Source organism: Corvus kubaryi, unplaced genomic scaffold (genome assembly GCF_017639235.1).
Source record: "Corvus kubaryi isolate FWS band 111438036 unplaced genomic scaffold, C.kubaryi_AGA036_p1.0 37232, whole genome shotgun sequence".
Taxonomy (NCBI): domain Eukaryota; kingdom Metazoa; phylum Chordata; class Aves; order Passeriformes; family Corvidae; genus Corvus; species Corvus kubaryi.
In genome coordinates this window covers 2,988,757-3,015,485 of record NW_024581066.1, presented here as the reverse complement: position 1 = coordinate 3,015,485, position 26,729 = coordinate 2,988,757, and positions in this window count along the sequence as shown.

The window sequence follows — 26,729 nt, the reverse complement described above, 5'->3', positions numbered from 1 at the left end:
AGCCTCCACACCCGGGTGCATTAGGCACGCGGCATTTGTTAGTGTTCCTGTGCTGGGGGACACACAGTGCTTACGAAATTCTAGTGCACTGCTCTGTGAGATACTCTGCCAGGGAGTGAGTTGTGCCTGCTTATACCTTGTGTCTGGAGCTCTGCAAAGTTGTAATGCAGTGCAGACTGGTACATCTTGCTGCTTTGGGCTCTTATAAACCTATATAATAAATATAATGCATGGGTTATTGTTTTTTATGGCATCTGATGCACAGAGACATCTATGCCTGTGTCCCATCATGGCACTGACCTACCCTGATTCCCTCACTAACATGTTTCTTATGACTCAGGCAAGTGAGAGGTTATTCACAGCTTAATGCCTACCAGTGTTCCCAGCAGCTTAATTCCCTTGCAGAATTTTCCACTCCTTATGTGAAGCAGTTAAAATGGAAAGGGAGAGATGGCAGCACTGTCTGGGATAGGGAGCCAGCACAGCTCACTGATTTTGGAGCATGCTGAGAGGTAAGGAGCCAACCAGAGCTGATTTTTCTCATTGCTTCTTGCTGTGGATGTTTTCCATCTGCTGCTGGGGGTGAGCTGCAGATAAGTGGGACTTTGGCAAGGGATAGGGCAGGAAGTGTGTATTGCACGGAGGACTTGACTAAGCGAAGGGGTTTGGACTTGGCAGCTAGGGCTAGCTTGGTGAGATCTTGGCTGAGGTTCTGGTTCCATGTGGACCTGAGGAGTCATGCCTGCAATCAAGTGAGTAACACTCCCGATCGTGTATCTGGGGTACTTCAACCCTGGTCATGATGTTAAGCAGCCCATGAGTTTATGATTGATTATTTGTCATCTCAAGTGATACATTTATGTCTTGCCTACAGATGAACTCCCAGAAGTTTTGTTGTTCGCAAATCCCCAGTGCTTCAAAATCAATTTCATTTTCTTGGCACATGTTGATCACCTCATTTATGGTCTTGTGTGTTGAATATCACATATCTCATCTCACCTCTGCTGGCCTTGGAGGATGAGCTTCACATTTGGAAGAAGGTATCTTCTGGAAGCAAGGTTTCCCACATAAAGCTAGCATTGTCACTTGCTATTCTTGCACAGGTTCCCACAGTAAAATCCTTGGCTGGGCCTGTGTGGGGAGGTGAGCATGCAGAGTGTGAGAGCACAGCCAAAGTGAATTCCAACTTCCATTCAAGCAGAAACCTTCAAAGTATTTAGGCCTTTCTAAACAGGAGTATTTGATTCTTCCTTATTAAATCAGCAACACAAGAGAATGCCTTGTGTGTTCTCCATGGGGATTCAGCCTCCTCTTGGCCTACTGTCTAAACTTGTATCAGCAACCTTTCAAAAGAACAGCTGAAATCCAGTCAGACACAATTAATAGATACTTTGCTTATACTTGACAGACATGCAAGGTAAGAATGAGGATGTTAGCATGCCAGCCATGCGAATGAGAATGTTGTCACGCTAAAGTATTCTTGGCTGGTTCTGGTGGTGTCCTAAACCAAAGGACAAACCACTGCACAAACCCCCAAAAATGTTCTAATGTTTCATGAATGTTTTGAACACCTCTGTCTCACAGTGACTGCCATGCTCCGCACCACACAAGCCAAGTGGCTGATGTATACACAAAATCTTCTTCAGCAGACAAGAGCTGTCAGTTGCGGAATACTGACATGCAGTGGTCCCTGGAGTGAGCCTTGCCTGACTGCATGGAAGGTGTTGGACAGGCCTGGCTGTGTGGCACATCTCACTTATTACGAGCAGTTTCCCATGTCCCGTGCACGTTGCCAGTATCAATGGCCAGACCAAACACTTCCAAACATTTTCAAAGTTATATATTTAAATATACTTTATATTGGGTTCTTTATAGTTGTGAACATTATATATGGATATATATGTGCATTTCCTTAGATATATATTGTGGACTTACATATTATGCACCTATTACATGTTGATGTAATCTTTTTGGATTTTAGTAATGCTTTTGATCCTGTCTCTCAAAGATCCTTTTGGACAAAATGTCCAGCACACCACTGGACAAACACATCATGCAATGGGTGAGCAACTGGCTCATGGGTTGGGCAGTAAGGGTTACAGGGAATGGGCTGACCTCAGACTGGGGACCTAGCACTAGTGGGGTTCCGCAGGGCTCCATCTTAGGCCCCATGCTCTTCTACATCTTCAAGAACAACTTGGACACAGGACTGGAAGGGATACTAAGCAAGTTTGCAGATGTTACAAAACTGGGAGGAGCTGTTGACTCGCTTGAAGTCAGAGAGGACCTGCAGAGAGACCCTAACAAATCAGAGGGCTGGGCAATCACCAGCCACGTAAAGTTCAACAAGGGAAAGTGCCCTATTCTGCACCTGGGATGGGGCAACCCTGGATGTACGGACAGACTGAGGAATGAGATGCTGGAAAGCAGTGCCATGGAAAGGCACTTGGAGGTTCTAGTTGATGGAAAGTTGGACATGAGTCAGCAGTGCCCTGGCAGCCAGGAGGGCCAAGCATGTCCTGGGGTGAATCAGGCACAGCATCGCCAGCTGGGCAAGGGAGGGATTGTCCTGCTCTGCTCTGCACTGGGGAGGCCTCACCTTGAATATTCTGTGCGGTTTTGGATGCCCCAATATCAGAAAAATTAAGCAATTTAGAGAACATCCAAAGGAGGGCAACCAAGGTGGTGAAGGGCCTTGAGGGGAAGCCGTATGAGGAGTGGCTGAGGTCACTTGGTCTGTTCAGCCTGGAGAAGAGGAGACTGAGGGGGGACCTCATTGCTGTTACAACTTTCTCATGAGGGGAAGAGGAGGGGCAGGCACTGATCTCTTCTCTCTGGTGACCAGTGACAGGGCACAGAGGAATGGCCTGAAGTTGTGCCAGGGGAGGTTTACAGTGGATATTAGGAACAGGCTCTTCACCCAGAGGGTGTTTGGGCACTGGAACAGGCTCCCCAGGGAAGCGGTCACAGCACCAGCCTGACAGAGTTCAGGAAGTGTTTGGACAGTGAGACACGTGGTGTATTTCTTGGGGCTGTTCTGGGCAGGGCCAGGAGTTGGACTCTGATGATCCTTGTGGGTCACTTCCAACTAAGAATATTCTGTTATACTTATTTCCTTGCATATATTTCTCCAGAAATGAAGGCTTGCTGAGTCTTTATCTATTTTTGTGTGCTATTAGTGTTCTACTGCCCTGTCTGTTCAAGTTCACTGGAAATGCTGGTCACTTCTTCACTAATGCCAGCCTCCTTCTTGAAGAGAAAACAGTTTAAACAGAGCAGATGGAGAAACTCTGAGAGAGAAAATATGAAAATGAATTGTTTCTCCAAGATAATGTGGAAGGTCCTAGAAAGAGCTGGGAAAAGGACTCGGATTTCCTGGCCCTCAGATCAGAGACTGACAAAGCTGTCTCCCCAGGTGATGCACCAAAATCTCCAGAGTCAACGTTCAACTTGGACTTGAAAGGTTGCAATAAAGGCCTTTCAAAACAAGTATTTGGCAGACAATTTCCATAATGCTTTATTTTGGGAACATTTTGATCCTCTTGTGGGCTGCCAGCAAAACAGATGCAAGGTGGAGTTTTTGATTCATTCAGTCATGATAGACTGAGTAGTTTGGTTCAGTGAGGATGGGCCAGGTCGCTCTGTCTGCATGCTGGGATGACTAGGGTTAGGAGTGCTGGATGAAGGACACACTTTTACTGAAGGTCAGCACAAAGAAAGAAAGTCTGGTTTATTTTCAGGGTATTTTTAAAGCCTATTTTCCAAAGGAAACAATGCTTATTTGGCTGTCCATCCTCCCTTTTTCCAGTAGCTTTGTAACCTATCAGTCAGGCTTCAATCACATCTGAAAGAGCAGTAGAAGTTTCAAAAGCTGTAACTTTGTGGCTGTCAGAATAGGTGAAGTGATACGAATCAGTGATTTCTGAAGGAAAGAGAGGGAGAACCCAACTTAGACAAGTTAGACATCAGCTGGCCACACCATCACCACATGTGAACATGATGTGCCTGCTGGCAGGTATCTAGCTCTAGATTATGCACACTGCTCTTGTCCCTTGCATGTTGTGGGGTGAGGATTAATGCAGCGGGTAATGATGTCTGGGGACAAAGGACATGCTCTTTTCCCCAGGAACCCCAGGCTTTGTTAGCCCTGTTGCTCAAAAGGCAAGTTATTTCCTTTATGCGTGGGCAATGCTGAGGAATAGTGGGCTTGTCATTTTGCCGTGAGCCTGAGAGTCCCAGTCTCCTGCAGGAGCCAGTTCCAGTACCCAGGGTCAGCTCCAGGGTACGCTCTGTGTCCCACACATGTTCTTCCCTCCATTGTTCGATGGTGGTCTCAGCCTGTCAGGACACCATTGTGAGCAGTGGCCGAAGTGGACATGAACATGAGAGAGAGAGACAGCTGGGAAGACAGCAAAAGTCTTCCAGGAGAGTAAAAGAATGATGTCCTCAACCACACAAATAATAACTGGCTGTTTGAAATACCAACTGGAAGGAAAACAGGTTGGGCAAGCTTCTGAGAGCACTTGGGCCAACTATACATTGCTTAGGGCATGCTGAGCACACCACATACCGTCATTAAGTAAGCACTGGCCACTGGTCTGGTGGGAGAAGCCCTCAATGCCAGGATGTTCACTCAAAGGCATCCAAGACTTCCAGCCCATCTCACCACAGGAGCTGTCAGGCACCACTAAGTGAGGACACCCAAGGACCTTCTAGGCGAGAGTTACGTGACTGCGTGTCTGAGACATGGGGACATGTCAGACTGGCCCGGCTACTAGTCCATGAGAGTCTGGGAGTATGGCTATTAATTTTAGGGACTGGGATCAGATCCATGGTTGGAAGCACAAAATCTCTACAATGAAGTGACTGTACCCTGGGGCTGACTTGTGCATGGCCTTTGCTCTCTTCATGTTATCTGATAGTTCAGATAAAAGCCCAATTCCCCTTTAAACTTTTAAGCACTTTATAAATTATCAGAGGGCTTTAATCTCTCTTTTCATGAGATAAGGGGCCTTCTAAGCCCCAAACTCTAATTGAATGGCTTTGGTTGTTTGGTTTTAAGCCTCTCTTTGGAGGAAAGCAGGCCCGTCATCCTGAGGAATGCCTTCCAATGTGATCTCAGCTAGAGTAGGGTTCAGATGGGCTGTTGGGGATGGGCCCAAGCAAAGACTCTGGTTGGTTTGCGCTCATAGAGGAGTGTATGGAAAAGAAATAGAGCAAACAGTGGATATTGATTTATCTACCTCTACACTCCTTTACTTCAGCAGGGGCATGGAAACTTTGCACAAGCCTGCTGGAGAATCAGCTGCTGCTGGCCCTATTGTCCAATCTGCCCAGAGATGTTTGCATCTCTTATTGAATTGATCTATACCCACTAATTTATCTAACTGCTTTTGAACATGGTGATTCTGCCTTGAGTATTCACTCTGCTCCAAAGGGACATGAACATCAGACAGGAGAGACTGACCTCAGGAAACCATTTCAGAGTTTGTCTATTTGTGAGAATATCTGCACCATCCAAAGGGTTCTCCTCATGACAAGGGACAGAATGATCCCATGGCACCTGCACATCCACTCAGAATAGCTGTATTTCAAGCAGACTTTCACAGAGCTGTTTATGAGAGAACTGATGCCTGGGAGCCATCTGTGGGAATTATCTGATGAATAGTTTCATAGAACAAACAGCAGAGATTGAAAGAGGGAGGGAGAAGAGAGTCAGGAAAGGAGATGTCTGGAACAGGGCAAGATGCAGCAGGAAGAAAGTATTCTGCAAGGAATTACATGGTGGGGATTTGGCAAAGAATAGTGTTGTTCCCCAGGCTTTAGGGAAGGCTCTTCTGGTCCCACCTCTTTCATCCTCAGAAATCACTCCATGTCTTCGATGCAGTCATCCAGATTTACAGCATCTGCTGTAACAAAGTGTGGTCACTCTGATGGAAGCTCCCAGCACTCAGGGAAGGCTGAGGATGAGCGAGGTCCTGCCTGTGTTGGGATAACCATTTGTAACCCCTGCAGAGAAGCTGGACAGCTTGCACAGTGCAAGGCTTGTGTTGCAGGGAGCTCTCCTATGCCCTTTCTGATGGGGAGATATAGACACAGAATAGCAGCCAACAAAAGACAAAGGGATGAAGTTCTGGGTGGTGCTAGCAATGTCAGGCTAGCAAGAAGCAGTCCATGCTGGGGATTTTACATGGCACAGCAAGGCATTGTCACTCTGAATTCAAACTCTGTTTGAACAACAGAGGATAAAAAAATCATTAAGATGTCCCAAAGCCATCCCAGTGGCATGCAGAACGTGACACATGTCCTCCAGCATGCTCTGTGTCCTCAGGGAAACTAGTGAAGGACCAAACCACCCCTGCACCATGAAAGACTTCACATGCATCACTATCAATGTGGCTAGACATAGCTATGGATAAATACTTAGCAGAACAAGGAAGAAGTGTACACAAAAGTCTTGGCTAAAATTAAAGGGTGCAGCATTTCTATGAAGCAACAATGTATGTTGTTATTATTATCTGTCTGTGTCATCTGCTACTCCAGCTCACTGTCACGGTCAAAGCAGGAAGAAGGGAGTCAGAACACTTGTGCTCCTCTCATAACTCTGCATATGGTATATTTGTTGTCTATGGGTAATTCACCTCATATTCACTGTCTGTTTTCTACTCTGAAAAAGGAAAAAGTAATAATTATTACCAAGTCTCTCTGGTCTGTTGGGAGGTGAAACTGATACAAAATCAGGGGTCCTGATATGAAAAGTACTATGTACATTAATGCTGTGGTTTACTCTGCTTTCTGCTTTCTGGACTGCTGATGTGAAAGCTGAATCTGGAAATCCAGACCTCCAAATACCCTGAAAGACGTATCAGTAGCCCTTGGTGGAAAGGGCCACGGCTTCCCTTTAGTCAGTTTTCCTCTCTAGAACTCTTATTTGATTTGGATTTAACTCCCTGGACATAAGGAGATCAGATACTATAGAAATACCATCATGTTACATTTTTTCTATATGTTTTTTCTGATTTACATTGTTCTTAGGATGGCTGAACATGAATTTGTCTCCTCTAGGGAAGAAAACCAGAGGTGTTTGTGACACACAGTCTTGGTCATGGCAGAAATCAAAAAGTGTGTGAAGTGAAAGAAGTTAGGGTCGACCTGGCAAGTATTTTCAGGTAAGGTTTGGAAACTGGGACTGGGTGATTCAGCAAGATTTTACAAGCCAAATGTTTATGTTCTTCAGAGAAAGTAACATTTCCATCAACATGCCCCACCCCACATGCGCTGACAGAGAGAGATGCAGATGTTCTGATGTAGGACCTCTTTGGTTTGATGCTTGAGAGCTCCGTGTGAACATGCAGCACACTCACTTGGGGGAGAAACTTTGCAGCATGGAGCCACCAACTCTGTCAGATCTGTTCTATGTGAGTATCGAGCTCATAACTGGATCAAAATTCAGGGATATTTTTCTTGGGGACAGCAGAGACATATTCTTGGCAGCTAGGCATTTCTCTTGCCTAATTTCAAGTTCTTGCTTTAAACTGCAAATTCTCAGTTAACGAGTTGTAAGTGTTGATTTTTTTAGCATGGACAAAAGAACCTCTTTTCCTTCTGGTACTCTGAAAATGGTCGAAATCCCTAAATGTGCATGGGTCTTTTTTGTTGGGTTGTTTTCTTTTTTTCTTCTCTTTTTCTTGTAACAGGCTGAGGCAGATGCCTGGCCTGGAAAATGTCAGCCCAAGTGGAGAAAGTGGAAAGTTACAAGCAATTGAAACCAGAACTGGGAGAGATAAGTAAAATAGGTGCTAGTTCTTATGTTCTCTAGGACAGAGCAGACTAGCCCAGAACAAGACACAGTCGTCACTGCTGGGTCCTGGGGAAAACGTTTGGCTGCTCCCCTTGGTGAAGATCTGTTTTCTCTCACTGTTACGAGATGCCTGCATCCCTCAACATTCATGGCTCTTTGCACAGCCTGTGACTTCAGGACTGCTGTTCCCTGGCAGGCCCTGGTGTGGACCCAGGGCTTCTTTACTGTCTTGATGGAGTGCTTTTTCTTTCCACTTCTTTAATGGGATGAGCCTGGTCCCGGAGTGGCAGGCAGGGTGTTTCCCCCTGGTGCTGCATGAAGCTGGCAGGCAACTCTGGGTGATGGGCTGGTTTCTTTTTGCCAATCTCATCTCATTGGGAAGGGCCAGAGATGAGGCCTGAGGGAAGCTGTGATTCATTCTGTCCACAGCTTTTTTAATGAGACCATTCCCATTGTCTATGAGTGCTGGGTAGGAGAGTACATCTGCATTGGAGGCTCTGCTTGGGCCCAGGATGGGAGGGTGTATGCATGTGTCTCCGCACTCTTGGGCTGGTAAGAGGGCTGGGTGTTACAATCTGCAGTACAGATCAGTGGTGCACTCTGATCTTGCCAGCTCTGAGCACTGAAGTGCAGCAGTGCTTGTGCATGGGATGAAATGCTGCCACCCACCTCACTGCTGCCAGGAAGTGGGGAGTGGGTGGTGGGGCTTTGGCCTCCCCAGGGATGCAGTCTGGCAGCCATGGAGAGTGCAGAAGACAGGCCATTGCCTCTGTATTTCTGGGCAAGCAGCTCCTGTGGAGCAAGTCATTAAGTAACAGCTATGACTGCTGCTGACTGGTGTCAAAAAGGCTGATATTCACCAGGAGGGAGTGATGAAGAAAGTCAGCAGAGCAGCCGGAAGCAGCTGGCAGGCAGGTGAGTATCTCTGCACAGGGATAAATGATAAATGCATTGCAGTTGCCTTTCCACATAAGGCACTCCAGCAACAGGATGGCCAGATGTGTATAAATCCATGAGAGATCAGGCACTGAAATGCCAGTGGTGCCTGTGAGGGTGATAGCCCCTCTCTGCTTTAGCAATGTGCCACACATACTTCCTGGCATAGCACCAGGCTTTCACCGGCATGGTGCTCTGTCAGCAGCACATCCATGTGCAGCCCTGACTTGGGCAGTGTTAGATCTGACAGGGCAGAAGGGATACAAACAGGGGCTCTGCTGTTTTCTGTCCACTTGGGTCTTGCATTCCCAGCTCTCTTGTTTCTCCCTTGCTCTCAGTTCATGTGCCACCCTGAGCTAGTAATAATACCTGTGTGGCAGTGTCCAGGATGAAACAGACGCATATGTGCTTCCTGCTGACATATGCAGCAAAACCAGTATAAGGTGAAAAGGGTTTTGAAGAAGAGAACCTGCTCTCATGGATCCTCTCCAGCCTTAGGAAGCACTTTCGTTTGGGAGAGGTGTTTTTATAGTATTGCAAGGTCCAGGGGGTTATTACTAAGTGGGCAAATGAAGAACCAGGAGTCCCAACCCAGCATGCATGTGGGCATCCATGCAGGATAATGTGTCTGCTCCCAGTCTGTCTTTTCTGTCTGTATACCTCCTTTGATACCCAGTCCTGTGTTCCCAGCTCTGCACCTCTCTTTCTCAAGTCTTTCCCTTTGGACACTAATGGATATTTTTCCTTCCCCTTCTACCCTCTCATCTCCACCATGCCACATGTACTATTCAGCAACAAGAAGAAAACTTGTGTCCGTCCTTCCTGATCCTCCTGGTCCCCTGTTGGCACACAGATTCATTGGCCCCCACTGCATGCAAGCTCCTATGTCTCCCATCCCACTCCCACTGAACATCCCCTGCTTTCCTCTCCTAGCCCCATGCCACTTCCCAGGCATGCACACAGCCTTCCCTCCTCACAGGCAATCAGAAAGTGGGCCAGAAGTCATGGATGTGTTTCAAAACCACTTGGTAAGTCCTGGATCCTTTGAAGTCTAGCAGGAGCTCCCAAAGAGAGTTAGGTCTTTCTATTCTCATTAGGATTATATGCTTTCAGGCCAAACTTAGCTCACAGTTAGCAGGCTGTCCAGAATGCTTGTCAGAGTCAGGAGTTTGGAAAAAGCAGAGTAAAACTCAAAAAAAAAAAAAAAAAAGCAGCCTAGACTGGATAGCCCAGAGGCTCTGCTTCTGACAGCTAGTGTTACTGTATAGCTTGGCTCTGGCAGGCTTTGCCCCCTTGCTTACCACAGGCTCCTCCTCTCATCATGGGAGCCAAATTGGATGTAGACACTACTATAGCTCCATTCCTTCTGGCCTGGGGTCTTCACAGTTTGCTCTGGCAGTGGTTTTTAGTTAGGCACACATGTGTAAGTAGCATCAGGGGATTTTTCTTCCTCCTCTGATCCTTCTTCCTTCTGACACCTTATGCTCTCCATCATACAAATGTGGTCCTCCCTCTGTGTTTGGTGGTGGGATCCTTGACCCTGTATGTGCTATTCTAAGTTGCAAAGTGAATTAGTACATGGCTCTCCTTGTTCTTGGCTTCCACTGACCACTGAGGAAAACTGCAGCACCTTGATTTCTAGCCTGAGGGGCTTAGTTGGATATTGTTATAAGGGTCAAAATAATAAAATGAGACAAGGAGAACTAGAGAAGATCCCTACTCCCTAGGGTAATCTTGGAAGAGGTCAGTCCAGGTTTGGCTGTCAACCATAAGCTCTTTTAGTCAGGCTGAGACAGCACACACTGTTCTACGTGCTCATCTGCATCGATCAGCTCCATGATTTCATGTTAGGAGGGGGTTGGACACCTTGGGAAGAGCCCGGCCTTCCTCATCCAACCTGGCTTGTAGCATGGAAAAGTCTCCAGCAACTGTTCCGCTGCCGGCACATGGGAGGTGGTGCAGGCGTGTGTACTTTGGAGATGGAGAAGCATGGTGCCTCGGGGGCCGAGGAACGTGCCCATGGCACAGGCACCCTCCTCCTCCTCCATGAGCAGCACCGGGAGCGGGCACGTTGTGCACGCAACCGCGAAAGCTGCCGCTGGGGATCACACCCAAACCTCTTTGTTTTTGCAACACAAAGGTGGAGACAGAGCGTCAGGGAAGGGGAAGTCCTACTTTGTCTTCCCTCCCGGTGAGGCGTCCTGCATCCACACCGCTGCGTGTCTGGAGCTGCCGGCAGAGGCAGCACTGCTGGCCAGATTCTCAGCACCACTTCTGCTGCCCCTCCGGGGATGGGATTCATTATTGTCCTCAGTGAGAATCGAGCACCATTAAAAATACAGCTATTTCAGGCTAAGCTGGCCTTTATTTTGTCAGTCTCACAATGAAATTGAGACATGTAGAGGTAGGTGGTGTTTTTTTGCCAGCAGCATTTCTATACTAGGAAGGATACCCACTGAAGGATACACCAGTATGGAAACGTTATTGCTAACTCATCCCAATCTGCCCAAGTGGCAAGGACAGCAGTCATTCAGGGCTGGCGATGTGCGCTCAGTCCTGGGAGCCCATCAGGTTCCCCTGATGTCTTACCAGGCGCCAGCACCCAGAGACCAGTGCACGAAGTGCTTGGGAGCGCTGCAATGCAAGAGGAAGGCTTTTTTGAGTGCACCCAACACGCCTGAGTTTGCCACCTAGCTGAAGCGAGCTATAAGGGCAGATTGGGGCATGGAGGGTGCAGGCGGTGCAAGGTCCTGGGGGGCTGTGAATAGGGGGCAACAGAGCCTGGATGTCTGGGAGGATGTGTGGAGGGGGCACTCCAAGCAGCTTTGCTCTTGCTGCTGGAGGTGTTGGCAGTGGTTTTGGTCCTAGCCTGTGGAAACGGGCAAACCCCTCCAGGCAAGTGAACTCCGTGCTAAAGAGAGGCACGGATGAGCACGTGCAATCAGTCGAGATGTGTGCATGAGAACTGCCAGACAAATGCGAACTTGCCCTCCTTTGCCAGGCAGTTACAGTGTATATCATCATGATCCATGCAAACAGGGGTGCAGCAGGATCGTGGGCAGAGCACTCAGATCTAAGGGTTGATGCCAAACTCAGCAGATAAGTATCTGAATGAGGAATCATCCAGATGAGGAACCCTGCAGTAGGAGAGCAGAAGAGTAGGAAGGAGACAGCATGCTCTATGGATGCCTGTCCCAAAGAGCTTGCTTCCCTGTCAAGTCTGGGAGCAAAACCTTCGTGTGTTTGACATTGGAATTTTCACCAGTTTTTGACAGCACTACTTGAATATGAGGAAAACATTCTCTGCACTCTCTGCAAAGGTCATAGAGTGATGCCTCTGGCTGTCAACCCTGTGCTGTCTCCAGCTGGGACCAGGCAGGGAAGTGTGAGTAGCTGAGAGCAGCTGGGCTGGGGAAACAGAGGAGCCCAGGTTTGCTCCTGGGTCTCGGCACAGTGCAGAAGACAAATTTTCTCCCCTTCCCACCTCTGCCTCCTTTCTCTGATGAGCAGAGCAGTGGGAATGAGCTGAAAGCCTGTGTCAGCCCTGCCTTGATCTCCATGTGCACTCCACATCTCTTGTGACTTCGTCAACACAGCCGGCCAGACGCTGTCTCTGGCGACAGGGCTGCCTCCCGGACAGCTGGGCAGAACAGAGTGGAGGTGAGAAATTCCCTCTGGGAGAGATAAGCAGAACTCTCCCTCGTGTCCCTTTCTCTGCTTGTCCCCTCCTGCAGCTGCTAGTGAATGACAGGGAAGACCTCTAGGGACAAGAGTGGGGGTGCTGATGAAGGAAGGAAGGAAGGAATTCGGAAGGAAGGAAGGAATTCAGAAGGAAGGAATTCGGAAGGAAGGAATTCGGAAGGAATTCAGAAGGAATTCGGAAGGAAGGAAGGAATTCGGAAGGAATTCGGAAGGAAGGAAGGAATTCGGAAGGAATTCGGAAGGAATTCGGAAGGAAGGAAGGAAGGAAGGAAGGAAGGAAGGAAGGAAGGAAGGAAGGAAGGAAGGAAGGAAGGAAGGAAGGAAGGAAGGAAGGAATTTAAAGAGCAGCTGAACCTTCTTCTCTCTCTGTGGTGGAGGTTGCTTTTTACCTGAGGCAGTAGCTTGGGGCTGATGAGGGAATTTAGCACCTAAGTAGTCAGAGAGCTTTGACCCTGAGCACCAAGGCATGAAAGCACTTCAGCACCTTTGCTTTAGGCATTCACTGTGTGACCTCCCTTTGCCCTGGTCCTACAGTGCCTGGTTTCTTTCTACTGCAAAGCTTCCCATGTGGTCAAATTGGGACAGGGAATGAGATGGGGTCTCTGGAAACACCTTTCCACAGTAGATACATGCTGGCATGATGGTGAGGCTGCATTTGAGGCCATTCCTTGAAAGTCTTGCTCCTTTCATGGAGTAACTGCTGCATACAGTCCACTGCTCCTGTAAGCGATCCAAGTCCTCTTTGTGACAACACGATGGAGGCACCAGCTGGGGAGTGTGGGGTTGAGCTCCAGCACTTTCAACATTTTCAGTACTGGTTTCAGTGCCTGGAAATGCTGGTCAAGAGGGCATGCAAGGACTTTCAACAGTATGGCCTTTTAACAGCCTGAAGGAAGGAAAACGCTGACTGCTGGGAGCAGGAGAGCAGAATATCAAATGGCAGCTCTCTGGGTGGGTCTAAATCTGCACTGCTCCGCTTTGTCACCTGGCCTGGCCTTCAGCGAGCCAGTGGGACCCAGCAGCATCCCATGAGCACCAGCAATGAGACGAGCTGAGGTCTCCCCAGCTGGAGCAGGCAGGGTCTGGGAGCGCAGGGCGGGGAGATCATTCCTCATTACCCCTGTGGGATGTTACCTGCGTCACAAAGGACGTCAGCTCCAAAACTGCTGATAGGAGCAGGGATATTTCTGCATGGAGGAGTGTGCAGGGGGGAGATCTGGAAGAATACACAAACTCAGCAACCCTCCTACCCCCAGCTCTCCACCTGGAACTCTGGGCCTGTCCACAGAGATCAGGGATCTGGCTTTACAGCACTCATTAAGTGGAGATGGTAGAAACAGTGGAAAAAGACAGGAGGGGATGCTGTGGGACTGTAGCCTTCCAGAATGGTGGGAGAGTGGGTAAGCTTCTTGGAGACAAGTCCACACAGAGGCAAAGCCCTTCTGTGTAGCTGGGACTGCTGGTTTGACCTTTGAGAACCTCACCTATCTCTGAGACTTACTTGCATCTTCTGAAATGGTTGCACCTTTCCTAGAGGGGAGGAGGAGGACAGTATTTGTCATACTCAGTGTGAACAGTGCTAGTGACAATAGTAAAACCGTACTTAAGCATGGTCTCAATCCCATTTTAACTGCCTCCAAGGCCACATCTTATGTGGACTAGCCATGCAGTTAAAGACTTCTCTCCTACCAGCTAATTGATCTTCACTGGACCCTTGGGCAGTGTCTCATAGGTGTTATTTTAAATATGCAAATGCAAGTGATCCCTACTGCATGCCACCTGAGGTCACTGAAGTTGCAGCAAGGATGTCTTTGTGTGCTGTGTCCCCTCAGGCAAATTGGCCAGATTGAGATTTCCCACAATGAAAAGTGCCATCTTTTTAACTCCATCAAAGGGGAATGAGCCTGACATTCAAGGCTTTGGTTTAGGTGTAGCTGCCTCTATTTTGCAGGCAACCCAAAGGCTTCTGAGTGCTTTCTAATGAGGTCAGTTCCTTCAGGGGTGAAAGAAGACTGGGTGCCTTCCAAGCCAAGATGCTAATGGGAGTAAGCATATGGCGTATGCGTGTAAATTATAACCCAGCTACGTGCTAACATGCCATCACCTTCCTGGCCCTGTTTTCTGGAGTCTCCCTGCTGCCCCAGGGGTGAAGAGCTCCATTCATCCTGTAGGCCACCCAGCTCTCCAACAGAGAAACTCTGAATTTTTAAGTGATGGATTTAAAGCTATCGAAAGGAAACAGGATTAGCAGGGTGAGAGACCTTTCAACCACTTATCTGTGCCTGCCCTCGATGCTGTGAATCACTGGTGCTCCCCAGGCACTTCCCTCTATGCCCCATACAGGGATCCCTGTCCTGCTCCACAGGCACCATCACTGGTCTTACCTCCCCTCACCAGCCCTGGCTTCTGCTTCCCAGCCACCAATTGTGGCAGGACAGGAGTGGGCCACAACACACACAGTTTTCCTCTCCACTCCACACTGGTGTTGGAGGATGCCCTCCCCCAGACTGGATTTCCCTGTCCCCTGCTGCCTGAGAGCCCTACAGCTGGAGACTGTCATTTCTGCCCTGGAGGTCAGCATGATGGGGGAGTAGGGGGTGCAGGAGCCCAGCACACACAGGGCACGTTTCCCTCCCAAAGCCTCCCTCCTCTGGTCCCTTGGCCCTGCCCCCAAGTTGCTCCAGACCCTGCTGGTTGCTGGCAGTCTTGCTGAGGACCTCTGTCATCCCCGACCCTTTCCTGACTGAACTCTGCCCCTGCACCTCTTTATCCTGCACCCCATGTTGATCCCAGCTCTTTGGCCTCTTGCAAAGTCCAGCAAGGTGTCATCTCTGCCACATGGTGCCACATTTTTTGGAGCCTGAGCCAAGAATCAGGCCTGGAGCAGGAGAGACACTCAGCTGTGCTTCGTCTCCCAGCACAGCATTGCTGGAGGGTGCAGATGCTCATTTGGAAAGTGATGGCACTGCTTGGGTGCTGAGGGAAAGAGTTTTGCAGACGGAATGGCCCCCAGCAAGACAGGACCTCTGGGGCTCAGTGTGACTCCCATGGCCAAGGCTGGGAAGGGGTGCCCTGGCACTGGTGCACACTGTCAGCCTGTGGCTGTTTCGCTCCCCAAGTGTAAAGCTCCCAGCTTGTTTATTTTTCATTAAGCCTCTTCATTAAGGCTGTTTCTCATGTGACAAAGGGGAGAGGGGATGTGGGTGCAAGGAGGGGGAAGTGACAGCCTGCCCAGGTTAAGGCACCAGGTCTGCTGAGGGGCAGGCTGAGCTGGACACTCAGGCTGCAGCCCCCAGTGCTGTCAGGAGCCAGGGCTGGGAGTGGGGAGGAAGAGGAGACCCCTGTGCCAGGCCTGCTGCCCTAGAGGAGCGGGGTGGGCACTGCTGGCCAGCCCATGTGCTGGCAGGGTCTGGAGGCTCCCAGTGGAGCAGGGCCTGCCCCAGTGGGGCCCTTATCTGTGCTGGTGGCCCTGCTCACATCCCTCCTGTAGTGCCCACCATGCTGAGCGGTGCTGATAAGGGTCTGGGGGAGAGCAGGGGCTGGGAGAGGCCTGATTTATGACCCCTCAGCCCCCCGGTGGCTCCAGTCACTGTGGCTCCTGCCAGCCCAGCCAGCCCCATGTCTGTGGGGACAGGGCTTTCCTGGGAGAGGGTGTTTGCACTGCGGGGGGTGCCTGCACCGTCGACAAGGGTCACATTGCTTTTTAATTTCTTGCTGGAAGCGCATCTGGAAAGTGTAGTCAATTACTGGATGGAAGACTCCCTCACAAGGCTGTGGTATTTACGAGTTCCCCCAGTCCAGGGGGGGGTTGCTGACCGCAATTAGAGGAGATGAGGGAGTGAAAGTTGCCTATGGTGAACTCCAGGGCAGTGGAGCTGGAGAACAACTTGTTGGCCACTGCCATAGGGGCAGCAGCTCCTGGGGTGATCCAGGAATGGGTGACAGACCTGAGGGCTGGAGGAGGAAAGGCAGTAGCAGAGAGTTTGCTGTTGGGAGGAGATGAGGAGGATGGAGCAGGATGGGAACAGCACATGGGACTGGTGGGACAGAGATGGACTGGAGGTAAGGTGGAGAAATGTAGTGTTTAGACCATGATGAAGATGTGGGATGCATGAGGAGGATTGTGCACATGTATCCTGACTCCTTTGTTGTGCCGGAGACCCCAGTGTGTAATCTGATATAACAGATGTAAGGCCTGAAGATTTGTGCCTACGTGTAACCCTCCTGGGCCCCACAGAGGGGCTTCTAAACATGCTTCAGTGTCATACACATCCTTTAAGTGCTGTGTGCTGATGAGGCAGCATTAAGGGGTCATCAGCCTTGTCCATTCCCAACAATTTTTTTGCCTCCATAACCCCATTAATTAAGGGAAGGAAAAGTCATCCTGTCCCTCCCATCAATACAGTAATGCTGGCAAGAGTCTTAAGATAATGTGCTGCTCTGCTGGCAGAAAATTCATCCAAAATAAGCCACCCTGGCGTGTGCAGACTTTTTGCCAGTTGAAGCTGAGTCTCTGTTGGGAATGTTTTCCTCGTTGGTAATGAGAATGAGGTGCCCTGTGTGGTAGCAGGTGAAGAAGCTTATGGTCAGCAACCTGTGAGTCAAGTGGTACAAGAGGACCAACTGGAGGCCTACTTCATTTGTCCCCTTGTCCCCACAAGTCCTGTCTCCTCAGCGATCTTTTTCCTGAAGTGGCTCCCACCAAGCTGAGATGAGAGTTGGTTCTTGCTAGCCTTGCCCCATGCCTTGTCCACTGCATTAGCTGCCAGGGCGGTTGCACTGCTTGAAGACACGCACCCATCCATGGAGCTGGCAGGCTTGTCTTCACCAGCGTGTCAGCGTGAGAGTAGGTACATGCGTACAGTAATTGAAGAGATCAAGGCTGAGTGCGCCCAACAGACCGACAAAGCCAATTACCCCTCAGGAATTTCTGCTCCCCAGGCTCGGATGGTGATTACAAAACCTTTGCCATTAAAAATTAGCCAAGAGAGAAACTTGTTGCCAGAGTCTGGCAGGAATTTCCCATGCCCATCTGATACACAGAGTGACCACAAAATGTGCAGCGGTCAAGCCATGGATATCACCTATTCACAGGCCTGACATTCCCCTCTACTTGAGGAGGTGGGTAGCATGACACACAGATGCATGGATATCCACAGGAACAGAGCATGTGTCCACATTTGTTGGCACACAGAGCAAATAAACTGTAAAGCTGCAGTAATAGGAGGTTGTGAAACCAACAGTGATTGCGCTGACAGCTTCCATTTCTGGCTGTGTGCTCTGGGCCCAGCTGCGGGGTCTCATGGTGGAGGTGGAGGAGGGATGAGTGGCTGCAATACAGGCAGGGAGAAGGGGTCCTGCTGCTGAGATGCTGTGTCCTGGACACTGCCAGGAAAACCATGTCCTGCGCTCACTTTGAGAGGTTGGCAATGAGACCACTGGATGTATGGGATGAAGGGAAAGAGAGGGAAGGCTACAACGGGACCAGTACTACAAGCCTGACTGCCCTATTCCTCTTTTGGATTCATCCTGCCTCCCTGGCCTCTCTGCTTAGCGTGGGTGTTTACTGCAGAATTAATGAGATTATAACTCCAGTGTTGCTGGTAACTTGTATCTTATCCACACCCACATCCCTATAAATCGAAGATGCTTTTTGACTCGAGCTGGCTGGCCAGCCAAGGAGATAGGCTGAAGTGCAACCCCAAGGCTGCTGACATAACTGCTCAGCAATGGGGGTGCAGCTACCCTGTCTCCCATGCTGCCAAGTCCTCCAGAGGCTCTCTTCCCTCCTCTGGGTCAGACAGACATCTCTCCTCCCAGTCCTCTGGGAAAGGGTTTGTAGAGCCGTGCCATTTCCTGCACAGCACATGGGGCTGTGGGATAAGCCCCCAAAAGCATGGAGAGAAGCCAATAAGACACAGCTGCTCTTCTGCAAAGTCAGCTAATGGACAGGGAGGCTGGACAGTAAACTACATGAGTTAACTCCATCATTTGAGTGAACACTTGCTGGCATAAACCCTGTGCATCTTAAAGATTGGCTCTTGCAGTAGAAGAACTGGGGAGAATCTCGCAATATGCTGCCAGTGCTACTATTTTTCATTTCTTCTCCCCTCTGGGGTTTGGTAGTGGAGCTAGGAAATTTTTTATAACAGTCTATTTTTTGTTTGTAGGAATTCTCTCCTATGCAAAAAAAAATAATACCAGGCTGGAGTCCACTGACATCTCACTTAGGCCCAAAGTACTCCACATGCATTCAAAGGGAGCTAAGATGTCAGATTAGGCTGGTGTTAGCCCTTTGCACCACATGACAGTCACTCTAGTATATTCCTCTTCCTTTTATTCTCTTTATACTACCTCAGTTTGGGTAGGATATTGTCCCTAAAAAGCCTCTTAGCAATTGCTCTGTGAAAGCTTCCTGGGAGTTCACTACTCCTCATAACTCTGCAGCCACAGGTCACTCTTACCACTCTGGCATGCTGCTGTTTCTGTTTCCTGATCTATGAAGAAGGAAGGAGGAGGGACGTAATCAGGTCACTTGGCCTTTGATTCTGCTGTCTGGGGGAATTAGTGAGAATGATTAAGCCACTCCCCAAAACTGAATTTGCTGGTAAAACTCTGGCCCTGGTCCTGTAAAGAGCAGTTTATGAGTGCACAGCTGAATTAACCTAACCACATCTGGAGGCAGAGGAGGGGACAGCACCTCTGAGAAACACAGAGTAGAATCAGGGCTTGTGTTTGTAACCCTACAACACCTTGACAGCAGCATCTACAATTAGAAATCCCTTCTTGTTGTATTGTTTCCTCTTATAGCTGAAGATGAGTGATGGATGATAAAGAACCTTTACAAGACAGGAACTTCATACTCCAGCTCAAGAAGAAATAATCCAGTTACTTGGTTTCCTAGGCTCCTCTTCTTGTTTTTCATGTGCTCCATGTGTATGCCTTGCAGCCCTTCTGTCTACTAATTCCTATTAGGAGTTTGCAGTGATTTGTTACGCTTTTTGTTTCTGCCTGCCAGTGAAGAGCCCACACACACCACTTCCTTTGTGTTCCAGTCAGTCCTCGGTAAATTCACTGCCTAAACTAACTAAAGTTCTCCTGCACCTCACAGTGTAACTTTTAACGCCTGCATTTGCAGTCTCCCTGGCATGCTGCTGTTACAAATATGCCACAGAGCAGGATGGAAGCAGGAGGTGCTGATTTGATTTAACAGAACAATTCTTTCATCCTACTTCTGTTAAACGATCTTTTGTCCCTGGTGTCTGAGCACTTTGAGAGACCTTGTCCTGGGACTGCCCTATTTAATGGAATCTCTGCTTGACTCTTGCTTGATTTAGAAAAAGTCTGTGCAGCTTTGGCACACAAGAGCAGTGTCAGATCTTGGTCTATTCCTGTCCCTCTTCCCATCCCTGTTCCAGCTTGGGCTTTGGAAGCTGTGGTCCCATGTCCTACTGTGCTGGAAAGGGCCTATCCTTTGAGCACCACTTCATGAAGCCATCTGCTGCTGAGCACTACTCCCTTTTCTTGATGCAGAGGAAGCATGTAGGGTTGAAGTCCTTGCTCAGCCTCATGAACTCAGTTCAGTGTGTGCTGTATGAGCCCACCTGCTCCAAGCCTCACTGGTGCTGTACAGGATCGCTCAATTTGGGCTTCAGGAGCTGCACTCTACACTGGAAGAAGCACATAGTTCCTTGTATTTGCCTTTGTTTCAAGGCTCTGGGGAGATCTTAAGAGCCTGTCCCTTTCCTTTGTCAGCTGTAGCTTCCTTTGGATGTCGCTGGAACACACACAGTGTGTGGGAGAGGTAATGACAGTGGAAGGAGAAAGTACTCGCAATGCAAACAGTAAACATACTTTCACCTTGCACAGATACCAGAAGAGAGCCCCACAAATGGCCCTGCAAGGAAAAGGATCTCCTCCCAGCCTGGTGTGTCTGCTAGGGGAAGGTTGCAGACACTGCCTGCACAGACACTGTGTTTTCTGCAGGGCAATCTGATGCTGTGAGGAGCACTGTCTCTGTGGCTGCACTTGTTTACTGCAGTGTGATGTGGCTTTGGAATTGCAGACAGAAATGTCCAAAGATTTTATACTTGGCCGACATCTCACAGAGCTTTGGCTTGTAAAACTCAGACTGGCCTGTCTTTTCTTCCAAATATTCAAGAAAAATACTTGGAAATAGCATTTTGCAGAAAAAAAAAATTTCTGACTTTTCTGATTAATTTAGAGAGAAAACAGAGGTCCTGGAATTTCCCACAAAGCAGAATTTCTGTTTTTCTGCCAGCTTGACTCAGCAAGAATAATTCCCACAGGAATTTGACCATGAGCATTCATACTAGCTAGAGAGTTTGTTTGAATCTCTGAAGATGGTGAAAGCAAGAAAAAAAGTATGTCATAAATCCTCATGTAGTTTCTGCTTCATGCCTTGATGTGAGCAGAGATCATCTCAGCTTTCTCTCCATTCTCCCCTATAGGTTTCCTGGGAACCCCCTATGTAAATGGGTACCAAAGCAAAGGTCTGAAGGGCCAAAGCTGACGGAGATGTGCTCTGTGAATTGTTCCTTGTAGACAGCTTCCCCCTTTGTTTCTCTTTATGAATGAGCTCAGTTTTTACAACACAGCCTCTTGGTTGCAATTACATGGAAATGTCAGCCTTTTTTATTTTTTATTAGGACTGGATAACTGACCTTCAGAAATATTTTTTCAGGTGTCATTTTTACTTGTGGGTTCGCCAGTGGGGAAGGATGGGATGGAAACAGTGGGGGCTTGAATCAGACTGGGAGTAAGAGGCAGGGAAGTGTTCCAGAAATGGCAGAATCACTGGTTTGAGAAGCCTCATCCCAAGCCTGTATTGAGATCCAGAAGAACAACTGGAAATGGTCTGGGTCTGGCCTGTCCCCACCCAGATAGCATGTAAGGACTGGAGTGATGGAGTTTTTACCATAGTTCTGTCTTTGTGTGGCTTCTTCTATCAAAGCTGCATTAGAAAAAAAAACCCTACCTAATAAATATCTTACCTTCTCTTTACAAAAAAAAAAAAAAAAAAAAAAAAAAAATCCCCAAATCTTGGACATCTTCCTGGTACTGCTAGGAGAGATTTGATTAATGCAAGTGTAGCTCTTAAACTGATGAAGTCTGTGGCCTGGGGGCAGCATGAGGTTAGATGAGATGTTCTGGCTGGCCCTCTATGGCCTTAAGGGGCTGTGATCCTCAGCTAAAACAATGTTATCCTGAATAGAATTCAAAGTCTATGAATTGAGAATTCAAGCCTGAGCCTAGTTCGGGGGAAAGGAACAAATTCCTGGTATTTGATGACAGTGCAAGAAGTTTTTAGGAAGTTTCACTGTGTATGCATAGCAAAAGCCAAATAACTGACTGTGTTCATGTCCAAAATATTTATTTTCTTTATGGAGTGATAACAGAACCTGAAGAGTGCAAAATAGCTTCTAAATCTGCCTTCATCTCAGTGCTAGTGCAGGAGGACTGGTAATTTTAAAAGCTTGCTGGAAACCTGAGCTTTGATTGGTGCTGTCAAGGTAGCTGCTGCCTTTCCCATGGTTTCGTAAGGGATATGTCCCCTAAATTTGTGTCTGGGCCTAAGCCTGCACTTAGAACCACTGGTCCACTTGGCTTTCCTCACCATGATGTGGTTTCAGTGACTGTGTGACCATGTGTGTGCTGACCTGCAGGTGCTCTGTCCAAAGAAGCATGTCCAAAGAAGGACAATGAAGCTGGTGAAGAGTCTAGAAAAAAAATCCTGTGAGGAGCAGTTGAGAGAACTGGGGTTGTTTTGTCTGGAGAAAAGGAGGCTCGGGGGGACCTCACTGTTTGCTACAACTACCTGAAAGAAGGCTGCATTCTGCACTCTACCATGTCTCGAGTGAAAGGATGAAAGGAAATGGCCTTATGTTGTGCCAGGAAAGGTTCAGATTAGATATTAGAAAAAAATTCACTGAAAGAGCAGTTAAGCATTGAAATAGGTTGCCTGGGGAGGTGGTGTAGTCAGCATCCCTGGAAGTGTCTGGATGTTGTGCTTGGGGATATGGTTTAGGGGTGATAATGGCAGTGCTGGGTTGATGGCTGGACCAGATGATCTTGAGGGTATCCTCCAGCCTTAATGATTCTGTGATTTGGTGATCCTGTGATATGGGTGGGGATGGCTGTATAAAGTATGACTTGGGGAGCTTGCTGGGGTTCAGACCACTTCCTGGCAGGTTCTCCCTTGAGCTGTGCGGGTGCAGAAAGAATTCATCCAGGTGACCACAAACAAGTGCTTTAGGCGATGGATGTGAGAAACAGTAAATCCTCAATGGCTGCTCACACAATGAAGCCTCTCAGATAGCAGAGAGCTGATCGCACTGGTCTTACACTTTTTGTAGGCTAATAGCACAGTCAGTGATTGCCAGGAGCTTCATAGATTTTTAGTAGAATTTGTTGTTTTATAATGATGGAAGAACAAAATACATGAAGATAGCAAGGCATATTGTGATCTTTTTACAAGCACTGAAGTTGTCCTTTATACTGCATTTTCAAATTTCAGGGCCAAAGGATGAGTTATTTTTTTTCTTGCTTGCAAGATGACAAAAAAGCCACTGTGACTTTTTAGAAAATTACTTCTGCATAGTAATGTTTCATTTTTCTTTTGAAGTCTCAGGCAATACCAAGGTGACAGCAGTAGTTCTGCTGACTGGCACAGGCAACATCAAGATCACTTTGCTGAACTGTTTAGAGCTGTTCAGCGACAGATCCATTTCTACCTTGAAGCTGAACCCTTTGTTAGCATTCTAAGATGGGAGTGAGGTTTTGCAAAGGACTCTTTAGTTCTTTAGAAAGTTGTTTAGGTTCTTTCCTGCTGCTCTGAAAGCATATTTTTGTTTTCACCCATGCTTTGTGAAATTCTGCATGCTTTTGCTGCCTAAGTAGAAGGTTATAATTGTGAGTGGTTAGATTTGATTCAAATCTTCTCTATGCTCAGGTGTAATTAACATGCCAACCTGAAGAAGCTGGCAAAGGGCCAGCATGCTCCACAGCACTGCTAACATCTGTCACCCTGGCTTGTCAGGAATCAGAGATGCTTCTGCCTCTGGAAGCAAAAGGGCTTTACTGATGTCAAGACTCTGCATGGTCCAGGAGGCAGAAAAGAATCACCAAGACTGGTCATTACACTCAAAAACATCATTTAGTGGTGTCCGCTTGACTTACTTCCTACTCAGTCTCTGCTGTTCTTCTGCTGTCCTAGTGGGGCAAAGCAGAAAGGGCAGAAATGTTTCTCTTGTGTCTGAACTCGCAGAACATTTAAAATTTGGGTGAGTGCCTTGATGGGATGGGCTCAGGATGATCGCATTCTGCATTACGATTCCAGGCAGGGCAGGGTATGTGCTCACACTGCGTGCTGGAATATGTGCAGTCACTGCTCGGAGGGCTGTAATAATGCAGTACAAATGATTGCCTGGTCCACTCGTGTCTTTTCTCATTTGGTCCCCATCACCACAGTATCTGAGCAACTTATCTGGTGAAGCAGAGGAGTCGGTAACAAAGGCACCCCTGGTTATTAGAGTGGTGCTGACAGGTGCATGCATTAGCATCCTTTTATCCTCACGTGGGGCCCAGACACGCCTGTCTTGAAACTCCAGAGGGAAATATATCCTTTGTCAGGCTTTGCATGTTCCCTACATTGACTGGTCCCTGCTTGGGTTCCTTCAGAAAGCAATGATGAATGAGAGGGATGTGCAGGCCCTGGTGCCGCCAAGGCTCCTCCAAGGTACGTAGGACTGCTTCCTAGTTTCACAGAAGACACCTCTGGGACCACAGGCAAGTGTCCTGCTCCTCAGGAAGCTGAATATTGCTCTCTAGTACCCTCTAGGGTTCAGAAGACACAGAACCTGGGAACTAATGGATGTGAGATGGAGTCCATGGGAACAGAACCACAGGTCGGGCAAGAGTGCGAAGGAGACACACTGGTCACCTCACAAGTACTCTAATCCAAAGGGCTCTGTAGCACAGTTTTCCGCAGGGGTGTAACTTGCCATTGTGCTGCAGGCCAGCCCGAGGCCCTCACATCACCTCTGTCCCACCTGCAGGGCTGACCCAAGCAGCAGATGGAAGGGAGTGACTCACCACCCCACAGCCAAGTCACTGAATCAGAGCCTTTAGAGGCCGAGGCGTGGTAAGGATACTTGGGTTAAATCCCGACACTAAAACAATGAGCCTGAGGGGTCTTTATTGTCCGGGACAGTGTAGACAATAATATTTTTGTTACCAGAGCAATTGCTAGTGGGATGTGGAGACAGCAAGCCCTCTACATACCACAAAGCACAAGAAAATATTGCTCAAAAGTTGTGTCATGTTTTGGATTGCTACTCTTGATTTATTGCTTCTCCCTGCCTCTGGGGATGTGGAGCTGAGGCAATCCAGGAGTAAGGATGCTGAGTTTTTGGAGCACAGTCAGGGCTGGACCGTCAGCATTATTTGTAAACACAGCTTAGGTCTCCTCACCAGGAATAAAAGCCACTTATCCTACAAACAAAGCTTGTTCAACTGCAGGCCCCTTACACTGCTGCTTTGCTTTTCCCCTATTTCCTAAGAAAAATATAAGCTTAATCATTTTCATATTTTAATGATAAGGTAGCTATCTTTTTAGTCTCTTTTTCACTTTTCTTGTGTTTGGACTTGAAGCCATGAGCCCAACTCTAGGCTTCTCTACATTAATTTCTTCCTAGAAAAGCAGGCTGGAGGTGTTTCCAGGAAAATTCCGCCCCAGCTCAGGGCAATACAACAGATCTCTTTGAGCTGTCTCCTTTCCTTTACAGAGTCTCCAGGGGAAATATATGCCTCTGGTCTTGGGGGAGGATCTTCTGGGAAAGGGGGTTGAGGGGGGGAAGAATGAGGGAATGGTGAGGAGGAAAGTGGCAGGAGGTTTTGCTGCAGGCCAGTAGGGAGGGAGAGCACTGCGTGGGCTGAGCTCAGCCCCTGCCAGAAGGACACCCTACATGCCACCAGCAGGACCTACTTGGATGCAGCCTTTAAGGGAGTTAGAAAAAATGTCCTTGAAAAAATGGGGTTGCTGGGGCATCCTTTCAGTGAGGCTAAGAGAGGGACATGGCAGGACTTAATAAGCCTGTCCTGGGGAAAGAAAGACAGAGGAGGGTTATAGCTTATCTTAGGGGTATCCCCATGGTTCAGAGTGGCCAAGGGAGACATCCGGCTAGATTTCAGTTGTGTGAGGGTCAGCTTGAAGGAGGTAGTTGCAGTGGGACACGGCAACCTGAAAACTCAGTGAAAGTTGAGGTGCAGTACCTGGTAGAGCCTGCCCTGACATGAGCAGGAGCAGACCGCCGGCTTCCCTGCCATGTCCCTCAGTGAGCAACTTGCCAAGGTGTGAAAGACCCTGCCTTGCCGCAGGAGGCAGAGCTGGGCCTGAGCATCGAAACTGGAGAAATTATCTGTGTAACAGGAGGGAAGCAACATCGAGAAAGAAAGAGCTTGAAACCATGGAAACGGGTCTCCCCCCTCCTTCACTTCACTCCCGTCTGTATTTCCCAGAATAGACACTGAACTCTGGTTTCTTTTGATGAGACAGACTTGGGTCAGTGAAGTTGAGAGTGAAATGGCCATTGCCAGGCTAGGTGAAGCAAAAAACCGAAATGCTCTCTTCCTCACTTCTCCTCCTGAAGTGGCCTCTTCATCTAGAGGCAAATTAACAGTCCCTCTGTCAGGTCACAAAGTCAGAGGCTAGGATTAGTATGAAGGGCTTCTAGGCAAACAGCCTAACTTTCCTCATCTCCTCCTTATCTTGTTTGGTGCCAGTGATTCATTCTCTCAACTGCAGATCTCTTGGCCTTTTGAGCAAAATCCTGACATTTTAGCTTGGCTCTGGAATTTCCCTCAAGATTTTGTTTTTAAGTGCATACAGACCACACTGCCCATATTACAGATCCAGTAGGATTTCAGCAGCCACTCCACCCACTGCTGTTCGCACGCACGAGGAAAAATCTGTGCCCTAAACTTTTAAATCTGGTAGGGCTGGGGAATGTAAGGATGAATGGTATGAGATGGCTGGAGAGTCTTCCAGAGTAAATTGAGATATGGAGAGTAACTGATGAGGGAAAGGGCAGCTGAAACCAAGGATGAGGGACAGAGTGAAATGGAAGATGAGGAAAGCTGATTATGCATATGTGGAGACAGATTATGCAGCTGGAGATTACTGAGGCTCTCTTTGATTCAGTGTTCAGAACTTGTGTGTTCATCCATAACTACTGCAAAGGATCAGTTACGCTCATGTAATGTTTGAAGA